This window comes from Anastrepha obliqua, chromosome 4 (assembly GCF_027943255.1).
Source record: "Anastrepha obliqua isolate idAnaObli1 chromosome 4, idAnaObli1_1.0, whole genome shotgun sequence".
NCBI classification, from domain to species: domain Eukaryota; kingdom Metazoa; phylum Arthropoda; class Insecta; order Diptera; family Tephritidae; genus Anastrepha; species Anastrepha obliqua.
In genome coordinates this window covers 13,868,855-13,895,735 of record NC_072895.1, presented here as the reverse complement: position 1 = coordinate 13,895,735, position 26,881 = coordinate 13,868,855, and the positions used below count along the sequence as shown (strand labels likewise).

The window sequence follows — 26,881 nt, the reverse complement described above, 5'->3', positions numbered from 1 at the left end:
CGAAATAAAAAATTTTCCGAAGCAAAAATAGTAAGAAAATTAGTCTCAAAATTCAATTTTTTTTTTAAGCATTTTGTTCCGCGAATTTTTGTTTTCCATTTGTTTTTAATTCATAGAAATTATGATTAATAAACAAACAAATGTTGGGTTTTTTGTATTCAGGTCACTGACGCCGATTGAGAAGCCCCGCTGCGTCTTTCCTGGAAGAATTGAGTGTACATCCGCCATTTTAAATGATTAAGATAAAAAAAATTGTTTATATTATTTTAATGTATAAATAAACTGTATGCCAATTTTGAAAAAAAAGGATTGACTTTTTCATTTCAAATAATTTTAATGAAAATCAGGGAAAATATGGCCGTTTACAGAAATTGCACTAATACTACGCACCATTTGTCGGCTTATGTATGCGTACACGGAAGTCGATATACGTCAGCATTGGTATTAGTGGCTGCATGCGGTTCTTGTTTAGCGATAAAACTTACTTACTTACTGCGCGAACATTCTTAGGGTAGCATATACGAGTACACACACACATATGTATGTTCATAAATGTGTATGTAAGTCGGGAGTACGAGCTTACTTGTTTGTTGAGTATCGGCTTGTACTCGCACACAGTTGTGGGTAGTGCGATAAAGCTCTGACACTTGTGGCACGAGAATGCAGTGAATAGTAACTAGAATTCAAGTGCACTTGTAAATTGCGAATTAGCGATACCCTACAGGCAAACCGTTTAGTTCTAAACTAACGAATCACTAATTCGTTTCACAGCTTAAGCGTTAGTTCGCCTTTTATTTTTATTCAATGCCAACAACAGCTGGGTCAGCTGCATTAGTTGACAAAAAACAAAAGACTTTATTTAATTCTTGGCAAAAATAACCAATTCTGAAATGGCAACAGTGGGATTTTTCCATGAAAATATTATTATAATAATTGACTCAAAGAGAGAAAAGAAAATAGATATAATTTTTTTCATTTTCATTTTTTTTTTTGATAAGACTATGTTTTATGTTAAATGCATACACAAAAGTTGTAGAAAATTTAATTCAAATTAAAGGAATTATAATTCTATCTAATTTCGATTTGTTAGTTTGCAAAAGCACTGCATTGCATTCATAAATAAATTACATACTTTTTGAGGTTTAGGATTGTAAATTAAAACAAGAATCACAACTAGCAGAAAAATTATATCGGGCTTATGAAATTGAAATTTGAATAGGTCGAGCCAAGGAGCACCAAGAGATTTGGTATTTTCTAAAACACTCAATCTAAAAACACTCAGCTCTGAAAAGAGTATCAGAAAATTATCAGAGAAAGAGAAAAGAAAGAATAGAGATAGAGACAAACGTAGTTAGTTAGTCCTGTGAGAACTTTCCAGATTCTTTGGCAAATCTATAACTATCCCCCAGTTTTAGAGAACGAATATTACTCATTCTCACGACATCGGAACCCAAAGTTCGTAGCCTTGCTCTAGCAAAGGCAGGACACTCGCAAAGGAAGTGCTTCGTGCTATCCGCCTCCTCCAAGCAAGACAGGAACATCGGGTCCTCATTGATTCCAATGGATTCATATGCTGACCTAATGGGTTGTGTCCTATAATAATACCGACGTCTTTCTTTACAAGTTTTAGAAGAAAGTCCGAAAGTTTTCTGTTCAGGCTTGTCACAAAATACTTTGCAATTCTGCAGCATTCTAGACCGGACCGTCGCTCTTTATGTAAACTACTTACATAATCGCTAATCCACTTCTTGACTCCTGCAAAACTGATTCCGATTATTGGCTCTGGCCCTTGTGTGGGAACCGCTGATCCACAGTTGGCCAATTCATCGGCAATTTCGTTTCCTTGAACACCGGAGTGTCCTGGATCCCATATACATAAGTACAAGCCTGTTTTGTCTTGCGACAGAATTAAGCTTCTTCTTATATTCTTGAACAATCTTCAAGGTTTGCTCCGCCGTCTCCAGGGCTTTGAGTGCAACCTGACTGTCACTGAAAACTTCAATCTGTTTCCCGCCCCATCTCCTCTGATTATCCATTCGGCTACTTTCAGGATGGCAAAAATTTCCGTTGGAAAACAGTTGCCATTTCCCCAATAATAATAGTAATACTTATTACTATCGTTATCGGGCATATGACGGCGAGCCGACCAATCACCTAGCGCTAATTATTTATTTATTTTTGTTTATAAGACAGCGAAGCGTATGAGGTACGAATTTCTGGAGTTTCATGTTGATTTCCAAGGCTTAAATAGCTTCTCGTTCGCTTCAGATAGACCTGCAAAAATAGTGCAGAGATATAAGATCACATTCTTTGGGAGACCTGTACACGGTGATATTCCTGGATAGTCTTTTCACCGAGTCGAGAATTTCGTGGGCGACCAAGACGTCCGACAGACGGGGCTACCGAGGAAAAAGTCCACAACATGATGAACGAAAGTGCGCGAAGTAACAGAGGCTATAGGTGTTTCGACCGAAACGGCAATACATTTTTTACATGACTAGTTCGCAATGAAAAATGTGTCGTCCCGATGGGTGCCGCGATTACTCACAAGCAACAACAAGCGGAGGCGGCTGTTAACTTCGAAGCAGTGTTTAGAGTAATTAAAGCGAGATCCGAAGGAATTTTTGCGTCGAGTTGTCACCGTTGATGAAATCTGGATTCATCTGGTACACACCACAAACTAAACAACAATCAAAACAATGTATTTCTCGCGGTGAATCTGCTCCAAAGAAGGCGAAGACAGTCTCATCGACCGGAAAGGTCATTCCGACGATTTTTTGGGATGCGAACGACGTCATATTCGTCATGGATCTTTTAAAAAAAGGAAGAACGATCACTGGACAATACTACAGTGAGTTATTGGGCTGCTTTCACAAAAAAATTAGGGAGACACTGCCGCATTTGGCGAAAAAGTAGGAGATGTGTCACCACAATAACGCAGCAGCCTATTCATCCGGAGTTGTCGACAAACTGTATGAATTGCTGCCGCAACCCCCGACGGCTCCCTGCAACTTTTTCTTGTTCCCTAACATGAGGAAATGGCTTGCGGGAAAAAGTTTTTGTTGAAACGAAGAAGTCATCGCCGAAACAGAGGCGTATTTTGGAGAGTTTGACAAATCCTATTTTTTGGAGGGGTTAAAAATTGGCCGGAGCGTTAGGAGAAGTGTATCTTTCTGAAAGGGGACTATGTTGAAAAATAAAATTTTTTTTTGAAAAATAATTTTTTTTTAATATAAATAAAAATTTTTTTTTTTTTGAAAAATACAAATTTTGGTTTAGAAAAATAATATTTTTTGGAAAATAAATTTTTTGTGTTTTTGAAAATTAAAAATTTTTTTTTTTTAAATAAATTTTTTTTTTGAAAAATAAAATTTTTTTGTTTTTGAAAAATGCTTCTGAAAATTTTGGTAAGCATTAAACTTGAACTAGTCATTTTGCACCTGGTAAAATTCTAGAGGCCGCCACCTTAAATTCTATTACAGACTCTAGAATATTTATTTATTTATTAATATCTTAAATTTACCACCAAAGGGTATGCAAGTATACCTACTGATGTAAACACATAACTTGGATTAGAAAGTAGATTTGTAAAAAAAATAAAATAAAAATACAATTTTTTCTTGTTACTCCGTCGCATTGGTTGCACTCGTAAATATTGTCAATTTGCTTTTAATTTGTCTATGAAATCATAAATAAAAATACGCTCATCATAAATTCCGTTTTTGCACGCTCAATCACCAATGAATAACGCTTCATTGCATACCAAAGCAGGGCGGACTCAACATTCGTTCGAGTCAATGGCGGCCGGCAGACAGACAGGCAGTGGTAGAGGCAGACAAGCGTCACTGCAACGTGAAAATATTTCAAGTTTAATTGCGACTGCTGCATTTCCACACAATTAGTAGTTTAACGCGATTATCTATGCAATTTGACATTTACTTTTAATGCGAGCGATGGAAGTTTGGCAGAACATAAATATTAATTAATATGAAGATAAATTATGATAATTCAAATGCAAATTGAAACAATTAAAGAATTTGATGCGAATGTTACATTCCATTTGCCAAAGAATATTGGGAAGTTTGGGGATAATTGTGGGGGAAATATTTACTTAAGGTTCTCGCCTCATTTGAAATGGTGTTTTTAGGATTTTTCTTTAAAAACGTGTAAAACGGAAACGAAAAAAGATTTTTATTTTTGTTTTCAATATTTTATTTTCTGATCCATTGTTAAAAAATAAACATTTTTTTTGGGTATACGAGGTTTGTTCAAAAAGTTGTCAGCCTTCAAACAATGGTCTTCACACGGACAATGGACACAGATATAGCCGGTTCTACTCAATCGATTTTGATGAAATAAAACTTAAATGACGTAGGATTGATGTCGTTATCGTGTGAACTACGATCATGCGTGAAAAAGATTTTTTAGTAATTTTTTCGAGCCTTTAAAGTACAAAAAAGAGGTCTAACTACGGGTTTTCATATTAAGAATTTTTTTTTAATGATCGTAGTTCACACGATAACGACATTCGTACTAAACAAAAACCTTGTCTTTTTGATTTCAGATACCTGTGAGCCCCGGAATCCGTGTCGCCAGCGACATACCTTTGTTTGGAAGACAATTTTTTTTAAGGCTGACAACTTTTTGAACGAACCTCGTATGACCAAAAACAATTTTTTTCCCGCAACGGACCCATTGTGTCAGGCGTATAAATAACCAGCACGAATAATGAAGCTAATATGTTCTCCTCCCCGCTCATGCGCTCAACGGTTAGGCAGAAACATTAAATTTAAAACCTAATTCTGCCACTGCACACCCTGTAATAGCGCCATGAATTTTTCACACATTTCACACTTTATGCGTAAATACAAAAATGTGAGTAAAAAAAATCTGTTTTGAATTATGACACTACTGCAAAATAATTTTTAAATATCTTTACCAAAATTTGCAGAAGCTCCTCAACTTCACTCAGATTGCAGAAACTTCGTCAACGCAAGCGAAAACAAAGTATGAGGAAAAACAACCAAACCTAACTCCTCATCGAGCCTGAAGATACTAAAAAGAATGGAAGCTGGTTGTAAGCTGGTGGCGTTTGGTGTTTTCTAGCTGCTCTGACTACGCTTTATGTCCCACCTTTATCCTACTTTTCATTTCGATTTTTACAGCCCCACCAAACTGTGGCGTCGTAGTCAGAATGTATTTTACGGCTGAGATATTCATCACAGATTCACATAAAGTTCAGTTGAAGAACCCAATGCATTTTTTTTGGCTCCATTTCGTCAATTTGCATTCTTTCCTTATGGCAACGACGAATGCGAATAGCAACACTGTAAGATCTTTATGCCGATGCAAGCGCACTATAGGTATTATGCCATTTACTACTTAAGTTCATTTTTAATATGTTATTAAAACATTTTATGCGCTATGTTAATAACTGTATTGAATGCGGTTTATGTATTATTATTTGCGAGCTGGTGCGGGTAGGCGGTCACAACAATTGCATTTATTGCAACACAATGCATTTACACACACCAAACAACGAAGTGTCAACGGCAAGCGCACTTACACAAACATTTGTATGTGCGGGCAGGCAGGCAGCAGTGGCTGGTTTAATTGTGTAAAAATATTTCACTGATGTCTGCAACGCGATAAGAAATTACATTTGCCGCAACTGCTGTTGCATTTTTGCGCTCTTGATGACACATCGCAGGCATTTGGCATAAGCGAATGATGAATGTGAAAAAAAAAAAAAAAAAAAAAAAAAAAAAAAAAAACACAACAAGTAACAACAGTCGCATAATGGTTTTTAGGATTTGTAAAAACTGCGCTATTTCTTTCAAATGCCTAGAAAAATTGCAAATAGAGATAGAAAGGCTAAGAATGGCAGCGAAGTGATGATTTTGTCTTAAGGATCTTAAGGACCCTTAAGGTTAAGGTGGTCTAGAATTTCTAAAAACCCTTTTATTTTTGATATTTCGAAAGAATGGAGGTGGTCTAGAATTTTCAAAAAATCGATTCTTTTTTTTTATATCGCAAGTATAGGCTTTTAAGAATATACAGTCAAATTTTTGTTAGGATATTCCCAGTATTTTCGATTCTACAACCGTTTTAGCAGGTAGAGTCAGATTCGTCACGCGGCGGCATTAATGGTCGCATTATCCACTCCCGAAATCTTAAACTCAATTATACCAAAATTACTTTTTTTGGCTTGGTGTTGTCAAAAAAAATATATATATATATTAGGGCGGGTCGATTTAAAAATCGCTCATTGCTCTGTGAAAATCGTATTCTAGGGATCAAAATGAGAAACTTTGCCGAAGGAACCATACCTCTAAAACGAATTCTGATGTCCCCCAATTTGGGTCGAACGAAAAATCCCACTTTGACCCATTTAGAGTGCTCCAATCGAGTCCAAATGTATGACCGACCCCCACTAACTTTGGACGGCCGATCCACCAATGCCAGTGGCACACCCCCTGGAACTCCCCTGGGGGTTCCCCATACAATCATTTCAAAATATCACCATTTTTGGCCTTTACGTGAGAAAAGAAACTAAAAAGTTCGACCCAAATTGGGAGACATCAGAATTTGTTTTAGAGGCTTGGTCCCTTCGGCAAAGTTTCTTATTTTGATCCCTAGAATATGATTTTCACAGAGCAATGGGCGATTTTTTTGCCTCCCCACAAACGACACTAAAAGTTCGACCCAAAGTGGGGGATATCAGAATTCGTTTTAGAGGTATGGTTCCTTCGGCAAAGTTTCTTATTTTGATCCCTAGAATATGATTTTCACAGAGCAATGGGCGATTTTTTTGCCTCCCCACAAATCGACCCGGCCTAATATATATTCACCCGAATCGTCTGAAATTTCAATATTATTATTTCAATTATTTCGTATTTTTTTATTAAAAAACTGAAAAAAAATTCCATTTTTAGAGTGTCAAATTCAAAACCGCGCCATTTTGTCAAATTTTTTTTAGCTACAGTTATACTGATTAATATTTTTTTTTTGGTTTTTGTGTTGTAGATAAATAGAAGAGCCAAAATGGTCAACGCCGTCCGGGTCCAATTTTTCGGGAGGGTCAACTTCAATACCATTTTTAAAATTATTGAAATGAAAAAAAAAAAAAAAATTTTTTTTTCCTTTTTGTCTCTAAAAGAAGTTAAATAAAAAGCCTGAAAATTTAAAATATCGTTTTTATTGTAAAAAAAAATACTGAAAATACCGTAAGTTTTCGAGATCTAGACCACCGGGACCCCTTAATTAAAGTTTGCACGAGTTGTCAAATTTGTACCCTTTTAACATACCTTATGACCAAAAAGTACCGGGTATGTTAAAATAAAACAAAACAGAGTTAAATTTCTGGCAAATTTATTTTATCTCCTTCAAAATATGACTCGTCTGAAGCAACACACATGAGCCAACGTTTAACCCAGTCCTGCATGCACCCCTGGTAGGCCGACGAAGGGATGGCCTTCAGCTCCTTCGTCGCATTCTCTTTGATCACCTCTAACGACTGAAATCTTGGGCAATAAAAAGGAAGTCGCACGGGGCCATATCAGGTGAATATGGTGCTTGCTCGATGGTATTTACTTGGTGTTTGGTCAAATAATCCAGCACAATTTGGGCTCGGTGCTATGGCGCTTTATCATCATGCAAAATCCAAAAATTGTTTGCCTACATTTCCGGCCGGCCAGGCAGACACTAATGATCCACTAATGTCCGCTAAAAAGTGACAGTCCTACCAACATAAGAAAAAAATATAGACCGGTTCCCACGTGCGCGGTTCATTTAAATTAAACATTCCCATTTGATCATAGTGTAGATATGTGTGTGTAAATGTCCAAGACCTTTAGGTCCCAGTTTTCAAATGGTGAACAGATTTTTTAAGATTGAAAGTTAGAGCTCATGGCAAATGCACCTGCATGCATCAGTATAAAATTTGGCATTTCTTTCATGAAAAGATTTGGAGATGCTAAATAAAGGGTGTTCAGATTGGAGGTACTTTTTCCAACAGGGTCTTTTTGACAGATCAAGCGTGACTACTGTCAAACTAAACACATAATTTTTTTCAATATGCGTTGACATTTCATCATGGAAAGACTTATGCCTCAACAAAGTTTACAAATCGTAAAATTGTATTACAAAAATCGACGCTCTGTCATTATTTAGCCCTGTTGTGGTTTAAATGTCAAGGTTAGGTTAGGTTTCTGTGGCAGTCGGCTGAGTACCACTGTGTACCACTGTTCATTTTTTTTCATGAAACCAGTTAGATTCTCTTATGAAGCGTAGGTTAGGTTTTATCCCAACACCGGATAGTTCCGTAAGAGACTCAAAATGGTATTTTCCTAACAACCTTGCTCTATGCTTAGCTAAGGCTGGACAATTACAGAGAAAATGTTCTACTGTTTCTTCTTCCTCCTCGTCTCTACAACTTCCGCAGTATTCATGAGAAAATACTCCTAGCCCAGAAGATAGCCTACCTAACAGCCAATGGCCGGTGATGTTTTCTCTTTAGGGGTTAAGCGATTCTCCTGATTCCCCAATTCTTCTTATCTATTTGCGGCCTTCTCTCCATGAACTATTGGTCAGCTACAAAAATGATCAAAAAGCAAGCATTTCAAACTTGCATTTTATTATACGAAAATTTAATGGGGTATAAAACTACGTACCAAATTGTAAACATTTTAAAAGCTTGTGAACTTGTTGAGTTTTTGTTAATCTTTTACAAATTTTGTTTTCGAATGAACTATAATATATTTTTATAAAATAAAAAAAGTACGAAAGAAAAGTAATCAAAGGCTGCCAAAAAATAGCGATTCTATCACTTTGTCTATAATATGAATGATGTTTCTTGAGCTCTTTTTTATTACACTTTACTATCACTTTAAATGCAATGACTTGGCTTTATGTTTACCAAATATCACGAAATTTTTTTCTACAAATCCGAAAAAATGTACCTTTTGAAAGACCTGTTTACTTTGGAGTACTCCTCACATATTCAATTTTGTTTTTTTTTTAATCCAAGAGTATACATTCACAGTGAATTATGTTGTGGAAATGAAAAAGTGATAACTGAGATAAGAACGCCGAGATTATTGTGGTAGTTTATGCATGACTATCATTCGGTTAGTCCCGGGTACGATGCACACTATGGGCATGACACACCAAATGATACCTAATGCATGCAAAGGCTGACCTCTGAATAGATTTCTTGTAGGAGAAACTTGTCATAAGAACCATTTGCTCTACACCTAGAATGTCGTAATGCTGTGGATCTCTCCATTGGTAGCGCAACAACAAGACGCATCAGGCTCCTTTTTTTTCTAGTTACTTGAAAAGTTCACCATACCTTGCGCTGGAACTGAACTTTAAATTAAAATTAGTTGTCTAAAAATCAGCTTTGCCGTGATGTCTGTTTCATTGATATCATTTGTTTTATAGTAGAATCAATGGAAAAAAGGTTTCAGGTGCATATTGATAAGATTAGTCTTTGATATGGCTGTGTGTATTACAGTGTCGTCATCATAGAAAATCACCTGTTTGCACATATATATATAATATACAGGGTTAACCGTTTAAAATAGAGGCAATTGTTTCTAAAAAATCCTTTAAAAATATATTTTTTTTTGTTCAAGGAGATTTATTACGGAGAGGATTACGGTCCGGTGTTGTTGTTGTAGCAGTAACTTTGCCCTGTCAGTGTAGTTTAAGTCATCGGTCGTCTTCGTCTAGCTCATCTAGCTCGCTGTTTCAACAGGTTGGGTCCAGAGGGAGAGAAGTGTCAGAAGAGTAGGTTTGGTGGGGCATGTGGAAAGGTGGTTAGTGTCGTGCGAGGTGGCTTCACATGCCGGACATATGTTGAGTATGTCGGGGTCGAGCCTGGATAGGTAGGAGTTTAACCTGTTACACGGGACTCTCGGAGAAGATGGAGCTCTTCGTCTGCAATGGGTAGTGGTTGAATTCCGATAACAACATTCGGGGGCCGGGAGCTTAAGAAGATGGTAAGAGTCTCCAGATGGATGTCGTTTAATGTCTGTCTGTACACTGTCCGATCCAGTAATTGTTGGTCTGTTTTGTCCTGGATCTCGTCAGCGTAGTTGAGGAGGTGTCTCCTGACATTTTTGGGAGGCGGCTCAGGCTCAAGCAGGTATCTGCTTGAGTGGGACCTGCGGTAACATCCTAACAAGAACTGCTTGCTGAGCAGTTTATTATGCTCCTTTACATGGCGAATACGGGCCTCGTCATGTAGATATTGAAACGGGGACATCAGAAGGCATTCTGTCGCAGTCCGAATAGCAATGTTTTAACAATAGCTTCGTCCACTTCGAATCACTGGTTCCAGGCGACCAGACAGGAACAGCATAATTTAGAATCGGTCCCCCTATTGCCTTGAAAGTCAACAGCAACATTTCTTTGTCTTTGCCAAAAGCTGCCGGCAAGCGATTTGAGGACTTTGTTGCGATTTTGGACTTTACAATAGTGGCAATAGCGGTTGTATGCGCTAAGAGGAGAGAGCAGAGCAAACTGTCGAAAGTAACTCCCAACATTTTTGGGGTTGTTAACAGTCGGAATTGGTGTGTCATCGACTTTTACCTTAAGTTGTAGTTTGACCTCCTTTGTCCAGGTGGTGAAGAGGGTCGCCGTGGATTTCGTGGCGGAAAGTTGTAGGTTCCTCGCAGTGAAGATGAGAGAAAAGCAGGTGAGGTAGTCGCTTACCTTGGCGCACAGGCCATCAATGTCATTGCCCGATGCCATTATCGTCGTGGCGAATGACGGCCTCCCGGGTAGTGCGCGCTCCACCTCTTCAACCCTGGCGGGAGTGTCGACTGTAAAATATCGTCTAGTAGCGTGGCATGGCTGACTATACCGAAAGCATTTTTTAGGTCTAACGCCACTAGAACAGTCCTCTCGCAGGGCCCGCTTTGGTTGAGCTCACGGTTTATCTGAGTGTGTGGTGGTACTGTGCACTCTTCGAAAGCCATGCTGGTGCGTGGCTGGGATCAGGTGTTTCGTGTAGAGTGTGAGTAGAAGTTCTTCAAGAGTCTTCACTACTGAGGAAAGGAGAGTTATCGACCGATAAGAATCGTGTTGGTTGGCGGGTTTCTCAGATTTCAGTAGCGTGCCGCTCTCCCTGATTTCCACTTGACAGGAATCATGAGAATGGCCATAGACATATTGAAAACCCTTGTGAGGTATTCCACTCCCACGGCAGCCGTTTCTACGTTACCGGAATGACTCGGGTTTTCCCCGACCAAGGGCTGCCGCCCCAGTAAACTAGCCCTGTCTACTATACCGTACCCCATTACGGCCCGATAATCATAACCGCTTAAATACCACGCCAAACTGAAACTTTAAAGAAGTTGTTCTTCAGTTAACCGAGGATTTTCGGTGGCATAACAACGACAATTTTGCTTATTTATGCCTCCTTCAAGCAGAAATGTGTGTCGTCGTTAGTTTTTATAAATCAGAAGTTATTTTGAAGGTACACTGTACTGTTTCAGGGTATACATCTCATTCGACTAACGCATCAAACGTGGTATGACATTAGCCGATCGAACGCGAATCGAAAGTGTAATTAAAACGGCAAAAAACCCACATGGCAAGGCTCACCCGATACTTCCAGTTTAAATGGCCAACCCTGTATGCAATTTTAACGAAACGGAACAACAGTTGTATCTATGCAGATATACAATTTCACTATGCGCCACCTTATCATTTAACGCACCGAAATGCAATGCTGCCACCCACTTAATAAATACGTACATACATATGAAGGTATAATCGACCGCTAAAGTTGTATTACAAACATTGGTAGGTACTTATTGGAGTGTACAATCGAAGCTCATATAACCGTGTCGTATATTCACGTATTCCAATTTCATTGTATACAAATATAGCAGCGAAGTTTTACTTATGTAAGCAAAAACTTTTAATACAAATTAGGCTATCAATTGCTTATCAGAACTTTTTTTAGAACTTAATTTTCAAACAATACAATTTAGCAGTTCATAGCTTCGGACAAATCGGTTGAAAATACAAAAAAAAAAAAGCAACAACAAAAAACTGCATTTCATTCTTTTCGTGCCATGATGTCATCCACTGAATGAATTGATTTCGAACAGCAAAAAGTATATAGTAGAACGCAAAGTGATAAAAGCGACCCTTAAACAAAAGAGGTTATTACTAAGATTAAATAAATATGACTAATATAAATTTAAAACTGATAACTTTGTCATATCTACCTGCGTAAATTATTAAAAACAAATAAAATACCCTCAGAACGTATCGTAAAAGCCAGTCAAAGTGAGTCAGTTTGCCGAATTTTGTATTGTTTTTTTTAGTTTTATTCGCATTATCAAAATTTACTACAAAAATTTGTTTACAATTTTCTAATAAAGAAAATTCTAGTGTTTTTTGTGCATAAAACATCCCTCACAAATTTTTGTTGAATACTGCAGAAGTGATTGTGCTTGCCCGGTTATAAAGAAAGATTAGATTGGAGGTACGTTTTCCAATAGAATTTTTTTGACAGTTCTTCGTTGATTACTGTCAAAGTAAACACATACTTTTTTTCAATATTCATTGACATTTCATCATGGAAAGACTTACGTTTCAACAACGTTTACAAATCGTACAATTCTAGGTATAACGAAAATCGACGCTCTGTGAAAAGTGTTCATGCGCGCTTAGGCCAACTTATGGTGTTCCGCGATGAGGCCCATGTTTGGCTTAATGACTACGTCAACAAGCAAACTTGCCATGTTTGGGTTGAAGAGCAACCCGAAGTCTTTCAAGGACAGCCATTACATCCTTTGAAAACAACTGTTTAGAGCGGCCTATGGGCTGGAGTATTCATCGACCCATATTTCTTCAAAGATGAGGTTGGCGGCAATGTAACAGTGAATGGCGAACGCAATCACGCCCTGATAAATTACTTTTTGATGCCGGAAATTGAAGCCCGTGATCTCTACTACATTTGGTTCCAACAAGACGCCGCACGGCGCTATTTTCCATACAGCCCATGAAACGATGAAGTTACTGCGTCCTCGTTCCGGTGAGTAATTTATCTTTCCTCTCGGACCAGTGGATTGTCCACCAAATTCGTGTGATATCACACCTTTGGACTTTTATTTGTGGGGGGTGTGTAAAGTCTAAACCAGCTTCGATTGAGGCAACATTCAGCCAACTAAAGGTATTCACGAGACACCGACCGAAGTTCTCCAGCGAGTCATTCAAAATTGGTGTTTATGGTGCCTGTTTAAAGTGGCTAAAAATTCGCGTGGAATTGGACAATTATTTGTTTTGATTGTTTATGCATTTGCTTCCATATAGAGAAAAGTACAAAACCGCCAGCAAAATAAATGTCAAAAATCAGCGCAATTTTTGAGCCCCTTCAAATCAATCCCACGACAGTCCGGCCAAGGACTGTCACTCTAGTAGCACTCCCCGTATATATATGGCAAATGTTTATGAGGCTACAACAACAAGTTTGAACCTTATTGTACCAAAATGCAATGGGTTATAAAACTAAAATAGGCCACCGTAGCCGAATGGGTTGATCCGTGACTATCATACGGAAGTGCGTAAGTTTGAAACTCCGTGCATGAAACATCAAATAATAGACAAAATATATATAAAAAAAATAGAAAGAAAAAAAATAGAAAAAAAAGAAAACAAAATAGAAAAGAAAAAATAGAAAAAAAAACCAAATAGAAAAGAAAGCAATAGGAAAAAAAAAGAAAAAAATAGAAAAAATAATAAAATAGAAACAGAAAATAGACAAAAAAAAATAGAAAAAAAAAAACAAAATAGAAAAAGAAAAACGAAATGGAAAAAGAAAATAGACAAAAAACAAAACAAAATAGAAAAACAAAACAAAATAGAAAAACAAAACAAAAACAAAAAACAAAATAGAAAAAAAAGAAAATAGACAAAACAAGAATAAAAAAATATTGTTTTTCTTAATAGCATTCGCCCCTCGCCAGGCAATGGAAAACTTCCGAGTGTATTTCAGCTTTTAAAAAAGCTCCCCATAAAAAACTATTTGCCCGTTGGGAGTTGGCCGTGAAACTGTAGGTCTCTTCAAACACTCAAAAGGGGTGCAAGCGCTAATTATAAAAAAAAATAAATTTAAAAAAAATATATAGTATAAAAAAAAAATAAAAAAAAAAAAATAAATAAAAAAAAAAAAAATACAAAAAAATAGTTAAAAAAAAATAATTAAAATAAAGAAAATAAAAATATAAAATATATAAAAAATAAAAAAATATAAGAAATAAAGAAAATATATATAAAATAAAATAAAACTGCATTCTTGCAATTTTATGAACATTTGTTGAGTTTTTCAAGTTTTGTACAAAGTTTGCAACTTTGAGTTATATGGTTTTTGTTGCAGCATGAGCTATATTTTCATAAAGAATTTAAGAAATTAAATAAAAACTAAATAAATAGTGAAAACTTTGCAATACGTCGCGTTGCTATTATTTTGAACACAGGTATATGCACATACATATGTACATATGTGGATATTTATTAGCAGCAATGTGCGAATTATACATTAAGAAAGGAAAACAGTTACATAAGTAGGTACATACGGGCTATACATAGAAAAAATTTTAGGAAAATACAAATTGTGAAAAACTCATTAAAACCTGCACGCGAACATAAGAAGCGGAAAATACAGAAGTCAATATATATGTACATATGCATGTATGTATGGATTCGCGTATGTATGTGTGTATGTATATACACATGTATGTATACATGTACATATGTATGTATGTATGTTTGTATGTACAGATAGCAAGTTATGTAGCCCAAGACGCTAGCAGGCACAGGATGCAGCAAGCAACGCAACGGAATATCTCACACCAGCTAAATATATGTGTATATACGTAGGTATGTATGTATGTACGTATGTTAACTCGGAGTTTGCCATACAACAGTAGCCGATATGCAATCAAAGGCTTGCTGATGGCGACTACGAACGGCAACTCTGTAATGATGAGCAATGCCAATGCGCCGATAATGACGACGCCAGTGCTAGCAATATGTTTTACAGTTTTTGTTGCTACTGCTACTGTTACTGTTGTGGCTGCTGTGCCGCCGATATGGATGACGCATTCGTCTTCAACGCATGCTAGATAGATACATATGTATGTATGTGTGTATGTATGTAGGGGCATATGCACATACTTATGAGTTGATAATTTTTACTCCTCCGTTTGCTATAATTTTTTTCTTCTTATTGATGTATGAGTGTGTGTGTGTGTGTTTAGCTAACTACAGTGTGCTAATGATTATTGCATTTATACAACTTTTTAAAATAATTTTTGCAACGGGTGACAAAAATACCAACCAACTGTCTGCCTGGTTGTCTCTGAAACACTTTGCTACACGAATGTACACTCGTTCTGTTCGTCCGTCCGTTAGTCCATGTGTCTGTTAGCTGTCCAACTTAGCAAGCCAGCTATCTTTAGCTAGATTCATATGTATTTATGTATGTATGTATGTACATACAAACATTTGTACATACATATATAAGGGAGCTAAGAGTCTATCTGAATGGCTGGCCAGCTAACTGGCTGGTGGTCGATCGTGTTGTCGCAAGTTGACAAGTTGCTTAAGGCGTTGAGGCATTGCGTTGCTAAATCACATTTCTGATATTACTGCTTCGGCGCTTTTGCTGTGGTTTCATTTTGGCTTTTCGGAGCTTGACTGCGCCAGTGGCTGCCTTGGCTATGGTTGGTCTGCGCATGAATGCTTGCTTGCCGCCTGCGTCACATTGGTTGCATGCATGTTTTTTTTTGTTTCTTGCGTGCGTGCGTGATGCCTGCAATAGCTACGGTGCTTACGGCGCACCTCCTTGTTTGCCTGGCCAGCCAGCCAGTCAGTCAGCCAGCTTGCTGTGCGACAAGTGAAAGTGGCACTCTATTTCTAATTTTAAATAAAATGTTGAGTTTTTTCTATTCATTGTGGTTTTTGCGCGTTGGCTTATAAATTAGTTTGTTCTTTTTTACGTACACACGAATACATTTTAAAATTGTGCTAATTTGGTGCTTGTTTGTTGGGCGCATAGGAAATCTGCGAATGAATTGCTGAGATATTTGTATTACCGTAGTTTTCGCGAAATGTGCATATGTATGTGTCAACTCCCGAGAATACTGAGATGTATGTATGCACACTATGATGATCTGATCAGCAATAACCTAGCCAGCTTCTCGAGCACAGTCTTATCAACAATGCTGCAAGCTCTACAACTACATTGCCTGGCGTGCGTGGGCATTACGGAAGCAATACGGAAATTAGTTACAGCTGCGATGGAGGTTTGCTCGAACTATCACCGCTGGTTATAGGAGAGGGTTGCCAATATTCGACGGACCCATCTGACAACCCTGTATTTTTTGACAGAGACGTCAAATCGCTTAATGAACATGGAACAGTACACGCCACGCGAGCGCTCCCAAATTGTTGAAATTTACATTCAACAAAAGAAGTCAATTGTGAAAACTCAACGTGCGTATAAAAACTTAAATAATGTGAAAAGTACGCCTTCTAAGAACACCATTAAACGTTTGTACGAAAGGTTTTCGACTGGTGATGCTCTTTCTAATCCAAAAAGGCCAAATCAAAACCGACCAAGGCGTCACCGAGGACATCCCAAAATCGCCGTTCTCAGCAGTTGGGCATTGCTCGGACCACTTTACAACGAATTATCCGCATTGATTTGCATTTATTCCCGTATAAGATTCAATTGACGCAAAGATTGTTGCCTGCGGACAAGCCTCGTCGATTGGAATGGGCCCAAAGCGTCATCGAAATCCGTCGGGTCCGTCGAATATGGGCCGCCCGGCATGGAGTGCTCATGGAAGACTTTGGAAAAAGTAAAGTGACGTATTCACGATAAATGTAGGCAATGAGTGTTCAGCTCAAGCTAAATTCACTCCCCAGGGATGATATCATAACGGTTATCAACTTTTTGAAAATAGTCAAGCAAGAAATAAACAACAAAAAAGCATGCTGGAACAACTCTACTCTTAAGGCCATCGCATCATTTAAAAAAAAAAAAATTACGAAAAAAAATTATTTACAAAAAACAAAAACAAATATACCAAAAAAAAACACAATTTACAAAAAAAATGTGCAAAAACAAAATTTACAAAAACAAATTTCAAAAAAAAAAATTTTCGAAAAAAAAATTACGAATAAAAAAAATTTACAGAAAAAAATGTGTACAAAAAAAATGTACGATTTTTTTCCGCAAAGCTTTTCGAAATTTTCCAAAAATTGGGGCATTTTGTTATTTATAAACCGTTATTTGAAAAATTCAAATTTGAAAAGGTCGAGTCAAGGAGCACCAAGATATTTGGTGGCTCCTAAAACACTCAGGCTAAAAAGCCCATTTAGAGCTCGCTGATCCACTGCTTGACTCCTGCAGAACTGATTCCGATTATTGGCTCTAGTTCCTGTGGGGAAACCGATGATCCACGGTTGGCCGATTCATCTGCAATTTCGTTTCCTTGAACACAGAGTGATCTGGAACCCATTCACCAAACTCTAGGTTAGGTTAAGTATATCTGGCTGATTTGAATAGATCTCACATATACCATAAGAGGCCATAGTGTTACCAGCTTTGTTGAAGTCGTGTTAAACATAATTCGTGATGGATGTCTTGCCGAGTTTTAATAAACAGTTTAAACTTTTGTCAGCAGTATCCCTCAGAGATGAAAATTATACCGATCCCAGGTAGTTGCAACGAGTTCTGCTTAGAGCAGGACAGTGGCAAAGGAGATGCTCTAACGAACCTCTTTCTTCTTCGCATAAGTTACACGCGTTGTTCTATACCAGCCCTATTTTAGTTGCGTGATATGAAGTGAGACAATCACCCTTCAGTACTCCAACTCGTAGCATTATTTTAGCAATCCTGTGGGAGGTCGAGGCTTCCCATATAGACTGTGTTTCCAGAGTTTGTTCCCTGTCTAATTCGGCCTTCAAAGCCGAGAGTGGGGGGCATATGTTTGACGTACCCATCCTCATCTCAGGCCTGCCTTAGCAAACTCGTCAACTCTCTCATTTCCTTCTATTCCCTTGCGCCCTTGTACCCAGTAAATTGTGGCCTGTCTATTCTCGCAGAGCTCGTTCATTTTGGATCTACAGTCTTGCACGTTTTCCGAGCTAATCTTAACAGCCACTATTGCTTTAATAGTAGCTTGACTATCGATGAAGGTAGTGATGAGGAAGCCTCAAGGATTTTTGGAAATCAAACTGCGGGCACAATACAGTGGCTCCCACTTCTTCCGTCATTTTGGATCCATTTGTAAAGAAATTGTATGCGTAGTAATCGGATTCTAAACCCTTCTGCGGGCCATTCTGTTCTATTACAAAACCAGACGTCTTGCCAAAGTTTACTTGTGGAATAACGTAGTCTGACCTTCCGTTTATGTCCTGTCCTGGTCTGATCTTCCATTCATGGTCATAATACTGTGACCAAAAAGCCTTTGTGAGAATTGTCCAGTCATCCTCAGTCTTAGTGCAGATCTTTTGGCTGAATTTCTTATTACAATACTAATTTTATTGGATGCCAGTTCAGAAGCCTTTCTAATGCAGCTGTTCGAGTTGTTCTCATACACAATAACCTAATTTCTTCGCAGAAAGGAAGATACTTCTGTGATAAGATTTGTTGTAGTTTTTTACGAGTACAGCTCTGATAGAGAGACTAAGTTCTCTAGGGGCGTTCAGCTCTTATGGAGGCTAGGCAAAAAAGATTCGGTTTTATATTTAAAATTGAATTGTAACCCTCTCGAACAACTCTTAGTTAAAACGTAATTGAAGGCTAATAATTTTTATTTATTAATAATTTATATATTTCTATGTTTATTTCAAAGGTGGCGCAAAATTAATCATCCAATTTAATTAAAACCAATTGAAGACTATTAATTTGTTACCCCCACTGCGATATTTTGTTTGTTTTTAAATTAATTTCAAATAAATACAAGGTGGCACAAAATTAATCATCCAATTTGGTTTTTGAATAACTTTTCTACTAAATAAAAAACAAAATGATTTTGAGCGATGGATATCTTTATTTTGATCTTTCCGCGCTCCACGTACGAAGCCACTTGCAAAAATTATAAATTTGGGATGGAGTGATTAATTTTGCGCCACTTTGTAGTAATCGTATCAATATACTCAAGTACAAATCCGGTACTGGTAATACTTTTGTTCATATTTTAACTTTTGTATAGTTAAATAAATAAAAAATTTTACTTAAAATGAAAGCTGGTAATACCCTTTTATTAAATTTTTAATTTATATACATATGTATATTTTTTTTAATTTTGGATGTTTTTATTTTGTTTTTTTTTATTATTAATTTTTTTTAATTTAATTAATATTTCTCAATATGCGCCAATATATAAGTTAAATATTTTTTTTTTATATTTCGTTAGTTCAATAATAGGCATAGCTATTTTATAATACTCTATAAATATAAAAAAAAAATAATTAAAATGGCATTGTTTTTCGTTAGTCCGGCTTTACTCCTTATGCCTTATATAGAAAAGCAGTTAACGTCGTCGGCCTCAGTATGTCGTTCTTTGGTACTGTGCGTGGGGGCATCAACCAGCCAAAATACATATTTTATATATAGAGGCATATGTATATTAGTGTAGACGTATAGCACAAGCAATTTAACATTCGCGAATATCTATGTGGAGACGGCTATTGCCGTGACCATACGCTTGCGCGCATGCGCAATAGCACAAAAAAAGTGTTGTTCAACGCGATTTCTTGCCGCTCTCTTTCACAGTTGGAGGTCACGTTGTCGATTTGTTTTCACACTTGCTTAGCCATTTGATGTTAACCCTTGTTTTACATGATTTTTGTTGTTGTTTTCATTAATTTTTCCAATTTTTTTATTTTCTTTTGTTACACATTTCTGCTGGCTTAATGACTTTGGTAGTTATTATTTGCTACATTTGCATGTCGACTACTGTTCGCTGCCACACAACTTCATTGCACACACAAAAACATACATACATGTATATGTATGCATGTGTAAATATGAACATTTCGCCTATTGGTGCGTGTGGCGAGATGTGGGGCGCACCAACTGATTGACGGTTCGTTTACCCGCTGGCGCACCAGTTTTTTATGTGAACAAAAATGCCAAGTGTAGTGATGAGCCGCGTCTAGTAGTCATGAGAAAATAGTCACAAATATTTAGATATTATTTTTATTTTACTATATGAATATGTTTCGATGACGAAGATGGCGTAAAAAACAAGTGGCAGGAATTAAAAAAAAAATCTCGAATTAAACCATTTGTTTTAGATCCAAGCTTCCCAAAACTGGTTTCTACACATGGATGTTTTTGTACTCATTGCACTCACAGAGGATCATAAAAAAATATTCAATGGTTTAGCAAAAAAAAAAATGCTAAATTCTCGTTTTACATTTACCACAGCCGAATGGGTGGGTGCGTGACTATCATTCGCCAGTGCGTAGCTTCGAATCTCTGTGCATGAACATCAAATGATAGAAACAGTTTTTTCTAAAAGCAGTCGCCCCTCGGCCGGCAATTGCAAACCTCCGAGTGTATTTCTGCCATGAAAAACTCCTCATAAAAAACCATTTGCCCTTCGGAGGCGGCTTAAAACTTTTTTATTATTCACTTATTCACTCTTCTCAGGAGCGTAGGGCCTCGTTGCTTAGAAACAACGCCTTTTTACTGCTTGAAGCGCCATCTGTGTTTCACATTTTTCTGCCAGAAGGATCGCGCATATGGTTGGGGACTTCGCTAAATTTGGTGTAATTGCGCTATTACCGCGGTTGCCCGCTTCCTCTTACTGGCGGCACTGATGCAATGTATAACTGTGCGTTTTTCTTTGTTTTTGCTTGTTTTAGCAGCCACAATGCAGATAATGAGCTGACCATTGTGCGGGAGTAAGGATGAAAAGGATATGTTTTTGGGGTTGAAAAATGCGTTTTTTTTAGAAACAGGGAAAGAGGTAAATTTGAAAAAGTGCGAGGACCGTGCTTTACGTGGTTCTCTTAAAAACTTTAGGTCCGTCTCTCCATTTGTGACGCACCACCAAGACGCACCACCACAAATAGGTGGAGGAGCTCGCCGGAACACCAAACAGAAGTGTACGCGCCAATTATTTATTTATTTTTATGATTTTAATTAAAACTTGTTATTTTCACAAAAATTCTTCATCATTTCAAAAAAAATTGCTTGTGATAAATCGTGTTTTTTATTTAGGTTTCAAACCGTACAGTTCATATCGCTCATTTGCTGCAAGAGTGTGATCAAGGCGAATCCACACAAGGTGAGTTCGCTATAGCAGCTGATTTGTTTTTTTTTGCGATGTGTTGGTTGAAAGTTAGAAGTGCCTCTTTGTTCTTGCCTTATTTGTTTGTTTACATTCTCATTGAAATTTGACATTCTTACAAGCAAATTGCTAAAATTTGTTGGAATGTGCCACTCTTGAAGCATTTGAACTAAATTTATTTTTCCTTTCTAGTGCTGCTGCTAGGATGATTGCGGGCTAAACTTCCATTACAACTACAATGTGATGTATATGATGATGAGCGGAGGGAGAGGGGGCATGTCACCACTCACCAGCCCCAACGAAACGAACAAGGACCCACTATTCAAATTGTGAAAATTGTAACTTCCTAGGGTAGAGCGGGTAGAGCGTAAATAATTAGGTATTTTCATGACGTATTTGTTTATTGTATATTGAAATATAATTGAAGAATAGTAAATAGTGCCGATGATGTCCAAAGATTATAGCACGCAATCAATAGAATTCTCATTTTTGTTATCGCAGTAATATGTATTGAGCCCGTTCTTCCACTCTCTTCTGCAGCCATAAAAGCCACGGTTAGCAAATGGGTTACTACAGCCCACAAGCGAGCTTGGCAGGCTGAGAGAGGCTGTAAAAGGACTTAACTGATGTTACCTGTCATGTCCGACCGACTGTCGCAAATCATCCTGTCATTAAGCAGTAGGGACTGCAGACAGCTGATTGGACTGATGACGGGCCAATTTCTGTGGACGAATCACATGGAAAAGGTGGGCATCTCAGACAGTGTACTCTGCTCAGCTTGTGAAGAGGAAGATGAGACGGCGGACTACTTCCTGTGCGTCTGCCCCGCCTTCGCTCGAATCAAGCATGAGGTCTTTGGCTCCTTGGCACCACAAGATCTACTCAGATTTCTTCGGAGATGGGGTAGATTTAAAGAAAATTAAAGGGGAATCCGAGTGCAGTACAATTGAATTGTTTCGGAGTGCTGTACATTTTCCAATAACAGGTGTTATTGGTGAATTGATCGCACTATCGAGCCATCAATAACGATTTTTTATGGCCGGAATTGGATCGTATTGATCTGAACAACGTTTATTTTCAACATGATGGCGCTACGTGCCACACAAGCAACGAAACCATTCATCTTTTACGGGAAAAGATTCCGGACCGCGTTATCTGTCGAAGAGGCGATCATAATTGGCCACCGAGATCTTGCGATAAATTCTTGACTATACTTGTGATTTAGCTTTCATGAATAACAAAAGTGAACGTCAGCTGGCGCACTCGCGGTGGTGTGATTGTAGGAGGGTACAAAACGAGTCGAAAAAAAATTTCTACCAACTCATTTAATACCGGCTGAAATTTTTTTTGTGTATTGTTGACACTTAGTAGAATAAAAAAAAATAGTCAGCGCACGTAGAGGGGGAAATACGTGAGCTGAACGCAATGATACATTCTTGCTTCGGCTGACGGCCTTCCCACCGATATAAACGCAGCTGACCATCATTATTATATTTTCATATGTGTCCAAAATTATGTAAAAAAAATTCAATCGGCATAAGTAGTTTTACTTTTTAATTTATTTTACAAGTTCGCCTGTTCAGCTGACGTATTTTCCCCCTCTACGGCGCAGCTGACTATTTTTTTTTTAATCTATTAAGTGTCAACAATACACAAAAAAAATTTCAGCCGGTATTAAATGAGTTGTTAAAAATTTTTTTTCGACATGTTTCGCAGCATCCCACGCACGTACCCACCGCTACTGGACCAGGTGGCGGTTGGTTTCGTCATCCATTGGATGGCGTCTGCCTTCAGTATTAAAATCAGTCAGCATGAAATGATGAGATCAAAATGACCCCTGGCTCCCGGACTACTATAGATTATTTTCTTTTTCGAGCTTAGTCCCTAATCCGTAATTAAAAAATTCTCAATCCATACAAAATGTCGCTCCCGAAATCCGAGATTATAAAATAATCTCAGAATATAAAATAATCTCAGATTATACATATAGCCTTTGCTGTACAACCCTGTGTATTTTGTGTTATCGATAATTATTATTACAAATGTAAGGAGAAATGCAAAAGTAAAAACTTAATAAAACGGATGGCGGCAAAGAGAAGATGTTTGTAGACATAATTCTAAAAAAAATTGTTATATATTATTAATTATACGGGTAAATTACAGAAAAAAGGGGGATTCTGCTGTTTCCGTGGCGCCGCAATCTGATGACGGATTCTTATAGAACTCGACAAAAGAAAACGAAATGAAAGAGTAAAATTTTTTGATATCTCGCTTAGTTTTCGAGATATTGAATAAAAAAGGTTTCAAAATGCCCTTTGGAACTTCACTATAATTTGCCACATTACACTATATATTTTTTAACACTTCACTAAAATACACGAAATATACACTCACACGCGTGTTTTTACTTATTTTTATCCTTATATTCGAATTATTTTTATTAAAATAAAATGCAAATGCATTTGTCCATACAGTCACTTTCCAATTTTAAACGCGAATAAGAAGAAGATTGGAGTGACAACAGTATGGTGTTGCCAGATGCCTGCAAATGAAACAAAAATATGAACAAAAATTAAGTATTTAAGTTTAGTGTTAACGTTGGGGATGGGGGTTATTGTGCCTCCTTACTACGTACACGCATATGACGTTTTAATTTTGGGTTCAATGGTTTTAACACGGAAAGAAGTTCTACGCAAAAATACTGTGGATTGCGTAGCCGGAGTTGGACTGATGAGGGTTATTTTTTTGAACCGTGGCCGAAGGCCGCCCACGCGAAAAGGAGTTCTACCCAAAAATACTGTGGATTGCGTAGCCGGAGTTGGACTGATGAGGGTTATTTTTTTGAAGCGCGGCCGAAGGCCGCCCACGCGAAAAGAAGTTCTACCCAAAAATACTGTGGATTGCGTAGCCGGAGTTGGACTGATGAGGGTTATTTTTTTGAAGCGCGGCCGAAGGCCGCCCACGCGAAAAGAAGTTCTACCCAAAAATACTGTGGATTGCGTAGCCGGAGTTGGACTGATGAGGGTTATTTTTTTGAACCGTGGCCGAAGGCCGCCCACGCGAAAAGAAGTTCTACCCAAAATTACTGTGGATTGCGTAGCCGGAGTTGGACTGATGTGGGTTATTTTTTTGAAGCGCGGCCGAAGGCCGCCCACGCAAAAAGAAGTTCTACGCAAAAATACTGTGTTAATTAATTGAATTTCAATTACTTTATTAGTTTTTGAGATACGCTTAATATCATTGTTTTTAAGTTTGAATGAGTTGTATGTTTTTATTTTCAAAATTATTTCTCAACTTAAAATTAGAGCAAAAAATACTGCAGTTTTACAATGAACCTTCTACTAAACATCTCTGCATACGAACTTCGTTTTTATTTCAGGAGTATGGCAACACCAACTTTTCGCTAAATTAGAGAACTTTAACATTAAATTACTTGAAAACTAAGCGAGATATCAAAAAATTTTACTTTTTCATTTCGTTTTCTTTTGTCAAGTTCTATAAGAATCCGCCATTAAATTGCGGCGCCACGGAAACAGCAGTATTGCCGAAAAAAGCCTGCGCCCATAGACGCTTTGGCCTGTTGTTTAGCTTATATTCGCAGCCGCCATTACTTTTTATTGCCATAATTTTTTGCAACATCAGTAGACGTCGTTTACGAATTTCTCCAAATTGCGCAGCGCAAGGAAATTAACTATTGATTATTAATAAATAAACAAACCGAAAACACTAAGCTATTCCACCAAACCAATTTGTGTGAAAAAAGACCTTTCAAAACAGTCTGGACAGCTAATTGTCAATTTTGCAGCTAATCTGCCATATGTAAACGGGTAGATTCATTTTGTGGATTTATTGCTAATCACTGCATATCGATGGTTTTCGAGAAAAGCGACACAACTCAAAATTAACTCAAAATTCGGAGTTTTGCCGTTACAAGCAAAAATCAACTACAGAGTTTATATATTTTTATCTGGAAAAGCGTCATAAGCGAAACTTGAAGCAATTCTGAGAGATGGCGTTAGTGTTGTTTTGTCAGGTGATCGAATTGGCGCGTCACTTATCTAGAAAACTGACCCAACTCAGTATTTTGTATTTTTGAATTATGTCACTTTTCTCGAAAACCATCGATATGTGAATGTACTTTAAGCAAATAAAAAAAAAATAGTTTTTGCAACATTAGTAGTTGTTTTTTTTTTTTGGGAAACCGATTTCTTTTTTAAATCCCTGGCGCTCACAAAGCGTTCCTCTTCTCTGCTAATAATACCGATGCTTTTCATAAAAAAATATCCAAAGGAAACTCTTTACAAATGTCCTTGGCCGGAGAGACGCTCTCACTCTCTACATTCTAACGACTTGTTGCATACTGTATCTTCGTCGGATGTTATTTAAAACGAAAATAATTATTTAAATGCTTTCACGCAAACATTTAAATATTGTTTAGCTTTTGCGACTACTATTTCTAAACAAAACTTGACATATTTATGAAATGCAATGCGTTTACTGTAATTTAATAAAACAAACAAAAATGCTCAATCGCTCTAACAAAGTTTGTGTCGCTGGCCCAACAAACTACGACAGCAAGGGTGCTACAAACAGTGCGGGGGTCAGCGTAGCAGCAATCGACGGCAACAGCAACATTTTTATTCCCTTTTTTGGGTGTTGGACTCAGATAACACACTCTCGCGTGTACGTATGGCGAATGAGAGGCACTCAGCAACATAGCATTTATTGTGCTAGTCGCTCTGCTTGCACACACGTACTTACAATGCCGACAATGTGCAAATTCCGCACGCACACAAGTTCAGCGGCAAGTTGCACACACATAAACGCGCATATATGTATGTACGTTGAGCGGTTTGCGTAAAAACGAAATGTGAAAAATTAAAAAAATAAAAATAAAACTGTCATAATTTTATGATATTCCTGCGGCTTGACTACAAATCCGCTTGCTACTTCCTCGTCCTATTAGATTACAATTTATTATATTTGCAATATTTTGTGTTTAAACTTGATTTGACGCACACAAACGTTACCGATAGCAGCGCAAATCACGTCAACACTTTGAGCTTGACTCAGACGAATTCAATTCAAAAAACCAAATATAAAATAAATTCGAATACACATAAATTGATGTTGAAGAGCTGGACAAATTGCCGCTCAGCATCTCACACTCACTCACTTTTCTTTAAGATTCACTTTGGATTCTTTCTATTTCAATTTTCCTTTCGCACAAACAAGGACGCGCACAAAAAAGCTTTCGGCTTAACCTGATAAATTTGAACCGCTTTTCTGCTTCAATAAAGCGTGGCGTGAAAATTTTATCCGCGGAAAATTTTTGTTTTGAAAGAATTGAAAACTTAAAAAAAAATTTTAAGGGGAAAGAAGAAAATCCAACAAGAACGAATGAAGAAAACTGCCGACTGCCGACGTATTAAAAATTATGTGGCGACGAATTCCGGTAGACTGACAAAATTTCAACTTTCCGATGTAAACACGAACCGATTTTTCACCATTCCACCAAAATGTCAGAATGACATAAGATAAAAAAC

General features: G+C 37.4%; 1 protein-coding gene across 3 annotated transcripts in view; it reads right to left on the bottom strand.

Moving 5' to 3' along the window:
- LOC129243763 (coronin-1C-A) overlaps positions 1 to 26,799 on the bottom strand; it is a 67,982-nt gene extending 41,183 nt beyond the window's left edge. For 2 of the 3 annotated variants that reach the window (XM_054881045.1, XM_054881047.1), the window contains exon 1: positions 26,512 to 26,799. The gene's annotated coding sequence lies outside the window, so the exon portion shown is untranslated. The remainder of the gene's footprint in view (positions 1 to 26,511) is intronic. The other variant, XM_054881046.1, reaches the window with a different exon arrangement.
- Positions 26,800 to 26,881: the final 82 nt, after the last annotated feature.